We start from the raw sequence: 12,513 nt of genomic DNA, 5'->3' as shown, positions 1-12,513 counted from the left end.
GGCAGGTTCAAATCAAGCCGCAACTAATTTGATGATAGTGAATATTTATCCAAAAAGTTTGAATGTGATGCTTGTCACACCTCCTTTTTTCGGAAAAAAGGAAGTTTTTCCAATTAAAGTGACATTATTAGAAATGAGATTATTTATTTAATTAGAGTCGCCACTTGGGATAATTATGATGGTGTCCCTATTCATCGATTTATTTTAAAATCCTAAATCGAGGAAATTGACTCTATTTATGGTCCGCGAACACAGAAGATCGGGTAAGAAATTCTGTTAACCCGTGAGAAGGTATTAGGCATTCCCGTATTTTATGATTTTAGCACGGTCGCTTTAATCATACCTGTCTTAATTAATTGTTTAAAGAACCTACATATATTGTACCTTTTATCGCTTTTAATTATGGCGTTATAGATTTATCTATGAAACGGATCACGTGTGTGTATATCCGTTGTGTTTGAGTAGCGAGAATAAAAGTATTCGTCATCCCAATCGGAGAACATTAGTGTTTTACAAAGGGTCAAACATAGTACCTTTTGACTGCATCCGCATTGACATTTGTTTCAAGGATATTTCCTTCGATGCTTCCCAGGTACAACGCTCTCTTTTGGCAGTACTCTCGTTATAATGTATGGACCTTTCCAATTTGGAGCCAATTTTCCTTTAGCCTTTTCATGAGGTGGGAGGATACGTCTCATTATAAGTTGTCCTATTTCAAATTTCCTGGGCCGTACTTTTTTGTTGTAGACATTGTCCATTCTTTGTTGGTATAACTGCCCGTGGCAAATTGCGGCCAATCGTTTTTCATCAATCAGTGTCAATTGTTCCAATCGGTTCTTGACCCAATCATTATCCTCAATCTCGGCTTCAACAATGATCCGAAGAGAGGGAATCTCAACTTTGTTCCAATTTTCTATTTATTTTCTTATAAGCCTTCTCTTGAAAACGTTATGTTTCTTGATTCATTATTTCGGGGTCTGACAGCGTTTTAGGATCTCGGCATGAAGTCCGCAAGCATGTCATGTCATTATAATCTGCATTAACATAACTGAAAAAAGAATAAGAGAAGTGACAAAGTCAATAAAAGAGACATGGACGATGAAATATTGATTTTATTTATTTAAATTTTAAAGATAGAAGGGTTTACATTGGAAAGTACAACAACATCAACCCAGTAGTAATTCCACTAGTGGAGTCTGGGGAAGGTAGAGTGTACACAGACCTTACCTCTACCCGGGGGTAGAGAGGCTATTTTCGGGAGACCTTCGGCTCATAGACAAAAGATCTGTAACAGCACAGAAACCAGAAAAATAGAATCAGCATCGTAAGAGACAACAAATAAGTGAAAGGGCAATAAGTATGTCAATAATAAAATTGAAAAATAAATTATGAAAATAAAAATCGTGTGATGAACAACAACTGCTAGCAGACCTAGACCAAACTCTATCAGACTAGCCGGAAAAATGCTCAACTACCCCCTAACCTACAACTCTAATGCTAGACCTCCACACTTCCCTATCCAGGGCTATGTCCTCGAAAATCTGAAGTTGCGACATGTCTTGCCTGATCACCTCGCCTCAATACTTCTTAGGTCGCCCTCTACCTCTTCTCGTACCTGTCAAAGTCAACCGTTCACACCTCCTAACCGGGGCCTCTAGGCTCCTCCTCCGCATGTGCCCAAACTATCTAAGCCTCGCTTTCCGTATCTTGACGTCCATGGGAGCCATGCCCACCCTCCCGAATATCTTCATTCCTAATCTTATCCAGCCTAGTATGCCCACACATCCATCTCAACATCGTTATTTCGGCTACTTTCATCTTCTGGATATGAGAATTCAGAAGACAATAAAAGTAAAACATCCGGATTACACCCTAAAATAATCTGGACGCAGAAAGGATAGCAAGACCGGCTATCAAGACTCCCATCTGACAAGGAACTTTTAAGTTTGGCGACAGGTTTTTGGCTTTTCTTCTGTCTCGGCAATGACTGTAATAGCCTTCAGTGCCAGATCAAATTCCTTATCATCACAGATCATTCCAAAGTCTGGCCCAATGTTGTGAGCATGCACTGGATTGTTCGTCACATTAGGGGTTTTTTCTTCCCTGAGAACTATTGACTTGACCTCAATGAGGTTCTCCAATGCTCTTTTGAGAGTCCAACAATCTCCAGTATCATGTCCCACTACTCCAGAGTGGTATTTACATCTAGCATCAGCTCGGTGCGAGGAAGACTCAGCGTATGGCCGGTTCGGGACTACTGGCTGCAACAGACCTAGCCTGATTAGCTTTTGAAACAAACTCGAACACGATTCACCAATAGGGGTGAACTAATTCCTTCTGAGGGGCTCTCTTGAGCGAGGATTGTATTAGGGAACATTTGGTTAGGGATTATATGTAGCTTGGTAGGGACGGGCATTTCTGGGAGGTGGAGCTCGATTTTGTGTATAATGATGTGGCCGCGTGTAAGGTTGCACGTTCATCGCCGCATAGAGAGGCGGTGCCATGGCATAAGCAGCATCTTGATGGGGATAATAGTGTGGTGGGACCTTAGGAAGCATATATGATTGGTTGAATGACCTGCGGGTCCCTCTCGAATTCGAAACCATCATGGCTCCCTCTTCTCTATCGTTTTTGTTCATCAAACCCCCCGAACCATTCTGAACGGCCTGTGATGTGACCTTAAAGGCAGCATGACTCAAGATTCAGCCCGTTTTTAAATTATTTTCGACCATCTCCCTAATTTTGATAGCCTCGGTGAATGAATTACCCATAGCGGACATCATATTCTGGAAGTAGTCCGCCTCTTGGGCCTATAGGAAGGTCGTAACCATTTCTGCTTCGTCCATTGGAGGCTTTACCCTAGCGGCTTGCTCGCGCCATTTGATATCATTTTCACAGAAACTTTCCGCGGTTTTCTTTTTCAAATTGGACAAAGAGTTCTCTTTTTGGATTTTTTCACTCTTGCTTTCTTCTTTTTTGTTTTTGGTTATTTTTCGCTCTTTATTTTTCTTTGTTATTTTTGTCTCTCCTTTATTTCTTTTTTTTTTCACTCGGTTTATTTAATGGCTATGATCGAATCCGATGGGGATTGTCTATGTATCATGACGCCGCATGAATTAGATAATTACATAATTCAGGAATACCGAGAACAAAGTACATAAGCTAGCTCTCTTTTTTTTTTAGGAATTTTTGAAATGAAGACTTCTTAAAGGAGAAAGAAAATATTTTTTAGATTTTGATTGATTGTTTTTTTTAAATTTTTTGGGAGAAATACTTCTAAAGAAGGAAAAAAATATATTTTTGGATTTTGATTTGATTTTTTTTTTTCCGAATGAAAGACTTCTAAGAAGAAAGAAAATATTTTTGATTTTAAAATATTTTATTTGGGATGTTCTAAGGAAAGACTTCTAAAGGGGGCCGGAACCGTTGAGGTTTGCCTACGTATCTCACATTCGGTGAGAATCAGACCCACGTAGTTCGATCAGTTTTGACACAACAGGAAAACATGTTTTTTGAAGATATTGACTCTTTCTTTGCTTTTTTTTTTTCTAAAATTTCGGTAGAGTTTCGGGACTTTTCCAAATACCGAAATTTTTCAGAACCAAGTAAATTTCTCTCTCCTACCTCACTTTTAGTTTTTTCTTGATTTTTCTTCCCCTATTCTAGAAGTCGATCAACATGCAAGCCGAAACAAACAAATGCACAAATAGCACGTAGGATGCATCAAGATGGTCTTTTATTTTGGGTACACTTGTCCTAGACGGACCAAACCCCTGTGTTGAATCCCTAAAGTCAAATTCACATGATCCAAACAAACGTTCCTACTAAGGATCCGGCATGAGGCTATGTTATTCTAGGTTTAAATTCCGGGGGGGAGTGTTTTAGACCTGGCTTACCCAAGCGGACAACTCGAGCCGAGGTGGGGGCAACATACCGGGAGCACGAAAGTCTACCCGGCCTAGTTGCTGATCCAACCTCGTTCTATTTGGTATGACCTCTAATAGAAAAGTGGGTCACGCGTACGTGTACACCATAGTTTCAGAAGACTCAGAAGGGAGGCATAAGAAGACAGTTTAAATAATATCAAAGCGGTAAATGAGCGGCAATAGCACATTAGGCCCACAAACAGAGTAATATCAATAATCAAGAAAGCCAAGTATAGATCACATTACAAGCTCGTATTCTGAACCCTGAACCAGAGATTCTGGGTTCTTTTCCCCAGCAGAGTCGCCAGAGTTGTCACACCTCCTTTTTCCGGAAAAAAGGGAGTTTTTTCAATTAAAATGATATTATTCGAAATGAGATTATTTATTTAATTAGAGTTTCCACTTGGGATATTTATAATGGTTTCCCAAGTCACCGGTTTATTTTAAAATCCCAAATCGAGAAAATTGACTCTATTTATGGTCCGCGAACACAGAAGACCGGGTAAGAAATTATGTTAACCCGGGAGAAGGTATTATATATTTCCGAATTCTGTAGTTTTAGCACGGTCTCTTTAATCATACCTGGCTTAATTAATTATTTAAATATGTATTTTAGAACCTACATGTATTGTACCTTTTATCGCTTTTAATTATGGCGTTATGGATTTACCTTTGAAGCGGATCACGTGTGTGTATATCCGTTGTGTTTATTGTGCCAAAATCATGTCACGCGTACATGTACATAATCACGTTAATTAATTTATTAATACGTGCTTAAAGCATACTAGCGATTTTTGAGTTATTCTTACTACGTTTGGGATAATTGTAAAGGCCATAGATTATGGATATGACGTTGTGGAAGAAGTGGGCTAACTTTATTATTGGTATTTGGCCCAAATAGTAACTAAAGAACAAGTATCCTATGCGGTAAAATAGCACGGGCTAGCCAGTTTTTTAACTGGTAATTCAAAAATAGCCAGTATTTTCAAAGTCATTGAAAAATAGCCACTATTTTGCTGCAACACGGATCGGTCCAACATAATATACTGGAGATTGGTGCACCTGTGTATGAACTTCCAGCATATTATGCTGAAACTCCAACACGCGGAAAGTTCCAGCATAATATACTGGAGATTAGAGCACCTGTGTATGAACTTCCAGCATATTATGTTGGACCGGTATATTATACTGGAACTCCAGTGTATTATACTGGAATATTGTATTTTCGTTCACATTTATCTTTACATAAAAAATGGCTACATTTCGATTATTTTTGAAATTACGGCTATTCTTCAATTACCACTTGTAAATCTGGCTATTTTTGAATTTCTCACATCCTATGCGTCTAAAAAGGTGGACCAGCTATTTTATGAAACGGTCTAGTAAGATTCCACTCATCCAAGCCCAATTGTTTCTTAAAGGGTTAAACCAACAAATGACCCTCTTTTATGATTTCAAGAACAATCACCACATCCCAAACCACTTTTAAATCTAATTAAATATACAAATCAATTTAACCACTTCAATATCTGACGATTACCCAAATCAAACAATAGATTTCAAGAACAATAGCCACAGGAATTTTGATTACCCAATCGATACAGAAATGACTGCAACACTTTGAAAGCTTGTAAGGCTCAGAAATGGATGATTTGTTGAATCCATACCATAAAGCTATCAAAGTCTTTTTCCTCAGTACTGCCTCTTAATATCTTCTCCAGTCTTTCAGTCTGAGTGTTTTTCTTCAGCAATGTATAGTTCCATTCAATGGTTGAGACACCCATTAGTAAGTGGAATCATCCGACACCGCTTCTCGAGAAAATTTTATTATATATGTACAACAATATACCCAGTGTATTCCCACAAGTGAAGTATGGGGAGGATAGTATGTACGGAGACTTTATTTCTATCTTGTGAAGGTGAAGAGGCTTTCCAAAGACCCTCGACTCAATAAAAACAAAATCACAGCAGTTGTGACAATGAATTACGGAAAGAGAAATAAAAAAAACAACTAGAAAAAATAAAATCGAAGCAAACGAAACATCATGTAATAATGGCGATCTAAAAATAGGGAACACGGAGATAACACTTGTACTACAACTGTGAAAGAAAGTACATGTTTGGAAAAGAAATACGCTCGACTACTTACTAACCTATTATCTTAATCCTCGACCTCCATACCCTCCTATCAAGGGTCATATCCTCGATAAGCTGAAAATTTTATTGTACAAAATAATTTTCTAAAAATTAATTAAAACATATACAACTGACCATCAACGCTTGAACATAATACAAAGTAAATATCAATTTGTGATAGGAAGTAAAGCCATAAAATTGTCATACTCTTAACTCAGTTACTAGCCGAATAGGCCATATGGCTACACAAAATTATGTGTACGTCATTGTTCATAGTATAGTGAATGGATCACTATACACAAAGTTGAATCATTAGAATACTGCGGTTAAAGATAATCATAATAGTCTTCTTATCGTTAGTGCAGTTATAGGCTATATTCATATAATAAGATATAGGTCTTTTAACTTGTGTAGGCAAAATTTTACTAGGTCCAGTCTATATAAAATTTGAGTTAAGTCTTAAATTGAAGAGAAATTAGCCCAGGCATGATTGTGGTTGAACAAAATTGGATAAGTTGGTCAAGTAGACTTAGTAAAAGATAAACTACCAGCTATGTTTATTTATAAATAACTTATTATAAAAATTGGCCAATTCATAAAATATTACTAATATTAGCCAAATATTACCAATATTAGCCAATTAGCTATTTGTACCAAAAAAAGATCAAATTTTGCTTTCTTTTAGGTGAATATTATTAGAATAGATTGGGTACATCTTAAGAAGCTTGAATCTTAGTTTTGGGATAATTTGGTGGAGTTTTGAGGTAGTTTGAATTAAAAATTCGAAGTAGAAGATAACATGAAAAAATGATATGTGTATCACATATGCATCATATTTGTATCAAATGTGTATCACATGTATATCCATGCATACCTGTATGTAAGATCTATGCGTGATACATGTATCACAGAAGAATATTATGAACTCGATTTTTAACTACGAATTTTGATACCAAATCACCTCCAATCTTCCTAAAATTTTGTTTATCGACTCATCTATAAATTTTCAACGAATTTCAACCATACCCATTGAAATGTCAGAATTTTGCCATGAATTTTTAATCAATTTGGACTCTTTTTCTTGAAGGAAAGGAAAAATATTCCCAAAAGGAATAAATCTCTTTCATATACCTTATTCTTTTTTTGGAGTAGAAGTTTTGTACTTCTATGAATTGACGTTTTCTTCTCACAACAAGAACAACCTCCATAATGTAGTCTTTACGAGAATCATGTTTAGGAGAAATTATTCTCTCAAAAATTTTATTTTTTCTTTTTATATTAATTAGTGATAGAGCATATGTAGGTTGATTGACCAAACCATAATATATTATTATGCCCAGTTTAGTATATTTTTCTTTTATACTTATTGTCCATCAAGCTTTGCACTGTTAGTTTGCGCATGTATCATATTATTTCGATCCCAACAAGTGGTATCAGATCCAATGGTTCGAAGTGTGATCGAAGACATATTCAGGCGGGTTCAAATCAAGCCGCAACTAATTTGACAATAATGAAGATTTATCCAAAAAGTTTGAACGTGATGCTACATGTAGAGATAAATTACAATCACAAATATTCAAAACCCCTGCTGCTGCATCTTTTATAGAAATAAAACTTTTTTTAACCCATATTTGGGCTCCTTTTAACAAATGCCAGTTTTAAGCCATGCCTATTTGTAACACATGAGCTCCAACGCCAGTTTTAACTCAGGTGCTTGAGCTCTTTTTAACCCATGTCAGTTTTAACCTATGTTTATTTTTAATGCGTGCATGAGCTCCTTTTAACGAGGGATTTGCATCTATACCCAGTTTTTGGGTCACATTTTAACTTATACCCGCTTTTTAAAAATAATTGCAAGTATACCCACTTTTCGGGTAAGTTCAGACATACGGGCCTGAAGTAGTAAAAATTTATGTCTCAAGATTGAACTTCAAAATGTTTTGCCTGAAGTGTAGCCTTATCAAAGCAAAACTTCAGATATTTTTGCCTGAAGTTTGACCTGACTTGCAAAGGCAATCACGCAAATTTCAGTTCATAGTGTAATGGCAAACTTCAGTTCAATAAAACTACAACATGTTTTGGCTGAAGTTTTTATTTTGTAATTGATAAACTTCGGCATTCTAGGAGCTGAAGTTTTATTTTGTAATTGTTGAACTTCAGCATTCTAGGAGCTGAAATTTTGTTTTGTAATTGCTAAACTTTAGCATTCTAGGAGCTGAAATTTTGTTTTGTATTTGCTGAACTTCAGCATTCTAGGAGCTGAAATTTTTATTTTATTTTTGCTAAACTTCACCAGTCTTAGAGCTGAAGTTATATTCTGCCTTTCTTTGAAGTTAGATGGCTTTAAAATATAACTTAAGCCTAATTGTGCTGAAGTTTTAATTGATTTTTTTGATAATGTTCTGAAGTTATTTTTTCTATCTTTTATTTTTCAGTTCTGCAGCCCTTTTCTGTCGTTTTTCCTGCAGATGATATCATAAATCAAGGGGTAAGCTAATTCCAAGAGATCACGAGAGCAACTATGGTAGTAGTCAGTAGTCAGTAGTCAGAGCAACTTGTGGCAGGTAACTTGAAAGAGAGGACATGTAGTAGTCAGTTGCTGTTGTATGTTTAAGAAGGATGGATCAGGAAAAGACACAAATCACACCTACTTTAACCAGCTTGTGGAGTTTTATTTACTCGTCCTTCAACATAGAATATGGTAGTTGATAAGATTTAATAAAAATTTTACAGGTCCAATCAATAATACTTATACAAAGACTCATGTGTTTGAGAGAGAAAAGAAGAAGAGGAAAAGAAGAGGAGGAAGAAAGGAGCGCATAGATCAAGAGGAAGAAGAGGAGGCGTCTGAAATTGTCAAAATTAGGTTATAGGTTAAAGAATTTTAAAAATATGGGTACGTGCAATTTTTACCCTTTTAACCCATTTTTGGGCTTCTTTTAACCAATACCAAGATTCTTTTCAACCTATACCTATTTTAATCATGACAAGCAGCAGCGGTGAATATTATGTGAAGAAGACGAATCAAGTTTTGTGAAGAAATTTCAGGCTATGGGGAAAATTGTTAGGATTTTGCCCTGAATTTTTAATCTATTAGGACCCTCTTTCTTGAAGGAAAGGAAAAAGATTCCTAAAAGCAATAAATCTCTTTTATATGCCTCATTCTTTTCTTGGAGGAGAAGTTTTGTACTTCTATAAATTGACTTTTTTTTTCACAACAAGAACAACCTCCACAATATAGTATTTACGAGAATCATGTTTAGGGGAGATTATTCTCTCAAAAATTTTATTTTTCCTTTTTATATTAATTATTGATAGATCATATGTAGGTGGATTGACCAAACTATAATAAATTATATTGCCTAGCTTAGTATATTTTTCTTTTATACTTTGATTTATCGTCCATCAAGCTTTGCATTGTTAGCTTCCGCATGCACCATATTATTTCGATCCCAATATGAAAAAGTTTTCTTTTTGCTTAGAATTTTGGAATCTTATATTTATATATATCTTTTTATATTTCATCACCTAATTATTTGCTATCCCATCCATGAAATTTACTTTTCGTCTTGCATTTAATGTTGTTAATCACGCTTAAAAATATGGAAGAAGATCTTTGCGTGTGATTTTTGGAGAGAAAGAACCTTATTTGTTTGGATTTTCAATTTTTATATGTGCTTGGCTAGTTTTGGTAAGTTTATGATTAATGTCTAGAGGTTGATAAGTTGGGACTTATTTGGAATATTTATATAAGATTCCCGTATTAAAATCCAAATATTATTTAGGCTGGTCATCAGGTTGCACTTCACAAAATTAATATGGTTACTTAAAGCCCTAGATCATACCATGTTAATAGACGTGTCATGGCAAGTCAAATAGAAAACCAATGAGATGGTGCCATGTTTTCAATACCATGGCATGCACAAATGCCAGTCAAAATAAGCAATCGAAAATATCAAGTTCAAGCTCATTGTGTTCAAACTAAAAATATTTGTTTGTGTGATTGAATCGGAGTTATTATCCGTGACAAATAAAATAAATTCAAGATAAACTTGTCAAACCATTGTAATATCGTTTCCGAAGAGAAGAATTGAAGAACTATAAGCCACTCTCTTTGGAACCCTCATTACTCATTTAAAATCGAATATTGCACTTTGTTTCTTTATTCATTGTCTTTGATTTTCATACTTGAAATTTGTGTGCAGTGTGAAAAAAAAATTCTTACTAGTATAGAAATTTATAAAATTAATTTAATTCATATTTGAAAAAAAAAATACTCAAATGTCATGTCTCTCGAAACTTGAAAAACAAATAATATGATTAAGGTCATCAACTATTCCATAAAATTACAAGAGAGTTTCAAGCGCTATATGACCGCAAGATCGTTGGTTTCAACTCCCATCAACATCTAGATCTTATTTAATTTGGACTTCTCTAATAATATACATTTGTTAATTGTCTTTTTACTTGTGCGTTAGTTTTAAATGTTATTTAACTGAACGTGTAAGTTAATGATTGTGTTGCACTGACCATATCCATCACAATTACCAACATCTATCTAGCAAGAATACAATTACTATCATAATCAATGTTGATCAACCTATCACAAACAGTATTTTAAAATTCGTAGGCTTAAGGCGGGGCATTTTAGGCCTAAGTCCCTAGGGGCTTCGTCCCATGAGCATTTAATTTATAATATTATTAAAAATAATATAATTACAGTAAATATTTATAAACATGTAAAATTGTATAAAAATTGAAGAAAACTATAAATATGTAAAAAATATATATATAGATGTATTGCATCCCCACAAAAAGTTAGTCAAAATAATCTAATATATGCTACTTACAAGCATAAGTAACTTAAGTCGAAAAAAATAAAGTTTTCTACATGCAAGAATAAAAAGGATGACTAACCTACAATTTGAACTTTGAACTTTCTGAGAATGGAGTTCTCTTTGTATTTGTAAAAAAAATTGAATATTCGTTGCTTTTGGGGATATTAGCAGACTAGCGGACAGGATAAAGAATTGGAAAAAATCATAAATTAGGTCTTTAATCAAAAAAAGGTCTTGACTTTTAAATTTAATACATTTCAGTTCATTTTTAAATTTTTTGAGTAATTACAAGTTGACTTTTGAGAATTTGGGTATTATATGAAGGACTTATTCAATAAATTTTAATTTAATTTGATAAAGTTTCTGGGGCTTACGTCTCATTATAAAAACGCGCCTCAAACGCCTGGGCGTACGCCCCGAATCGTTGGGCGTACGCTTCTTGAGACTTTCGCCCCACACCATCGCCTCGGGACATTTTTGGTGCGCCTCTCCCCGGAACTCGCCCCAAAAATACCTTTTACTATATTGATCACAAGTAAATAGAATTTCTAAACATCGATCTACTTGAATTATAAAAGGATCTTTTAACTCATCTACAACAAGAAGAAGCATAGTAACAATAATGTAAGAAGAGAAAGAGAGTGGTGAGTGACGAAACAAACTAGGAAACATGAAGCACAAAACTATAGGAATAGAATAGAGGAGGGAGAGATGACATGACCCAAGCTAATTATAGCCTGTACCACGTGATAGATCCTTTACACATTATGCCGAATAATTTGTGCAATGTTGATCAGACTCAGGCCAACAGAATATTCATGGGGATTCATAATTTATAAGTTGATGGGTTCTATATCTAATGCGCTTTCAACTATGAACTTATTAGATTTTTAAGGTAGAACAACTTAGTAGACACTTGTAATTGTTCGTGTTTGTTATTCAGGTTCTTGTATTCAACGAAGTTTCATCCAAACACTTATAGTTATTCAAAGTTAGTGTGTTAAACCCTCTCTGACCATTGATCAAGTTTATGTGGCAACTTAATTGTTGAACTGAATAAAATACGTATATTTCACGCGTATAAGGAGCGTGAACATAAATATTTAAACAAAAAATGATTAAAATAAGGGAAAATATTAAAAGAAAAAGGGAAATACAAAAAAAAATCAACTTAAAAGAAGAAAGAAAAGGTCGAAGAGTGTTTTTTCTTTCACTTTCACGTTCTGCCTCCCCCACCCCCTTTTCTCTATCCCCCTCCCTTCTTCACATTACTCCCACTCCCTCATATTAACCCAAAATCTACTGCAACACAGCTCTCTTCCACCACCTCTTCATCCACCAGTGATATCGCTCGTCATTACAGATCAAACCACTGCCAGATTAGCAACAATTTTTCGGGAAATTATTTTCCCACATCCCAATTCCCAACTTTAAAAATAGTCTTTGCAAAGAATAGAAATAGAAATAGTGGAAGAAGATCGCGGTGAAACCTGTTTCCATATAATTTTTTTGTAGTGAAATTTCAAGTTCTAGATGATGTTTTTGGTGATGTTGTTTTACGTGGTCATTTCTGATGGCCGATTCTTTTAGTGGTTGATTGGTGATGCTATGGT

Source organism: Nicotiana tomentosiformis, chromosome 2 (genome assembly GCF_000390325.3).
Source record: "Nicotiana tomentosiformis chromosome 2, ASM39032v3, whole genome shotgun sequence".
Taxonomy (NCBI): domain Eukaryota; kingdom Viridiplantae; phylum Streptophyta; class Magnoliopsida; order Solanales; family Solanaceae; genus Nicotiana; species Nicotiana tomentosiformis.
Note: the sequence above shows the minus strand (reverse complement) of the source record.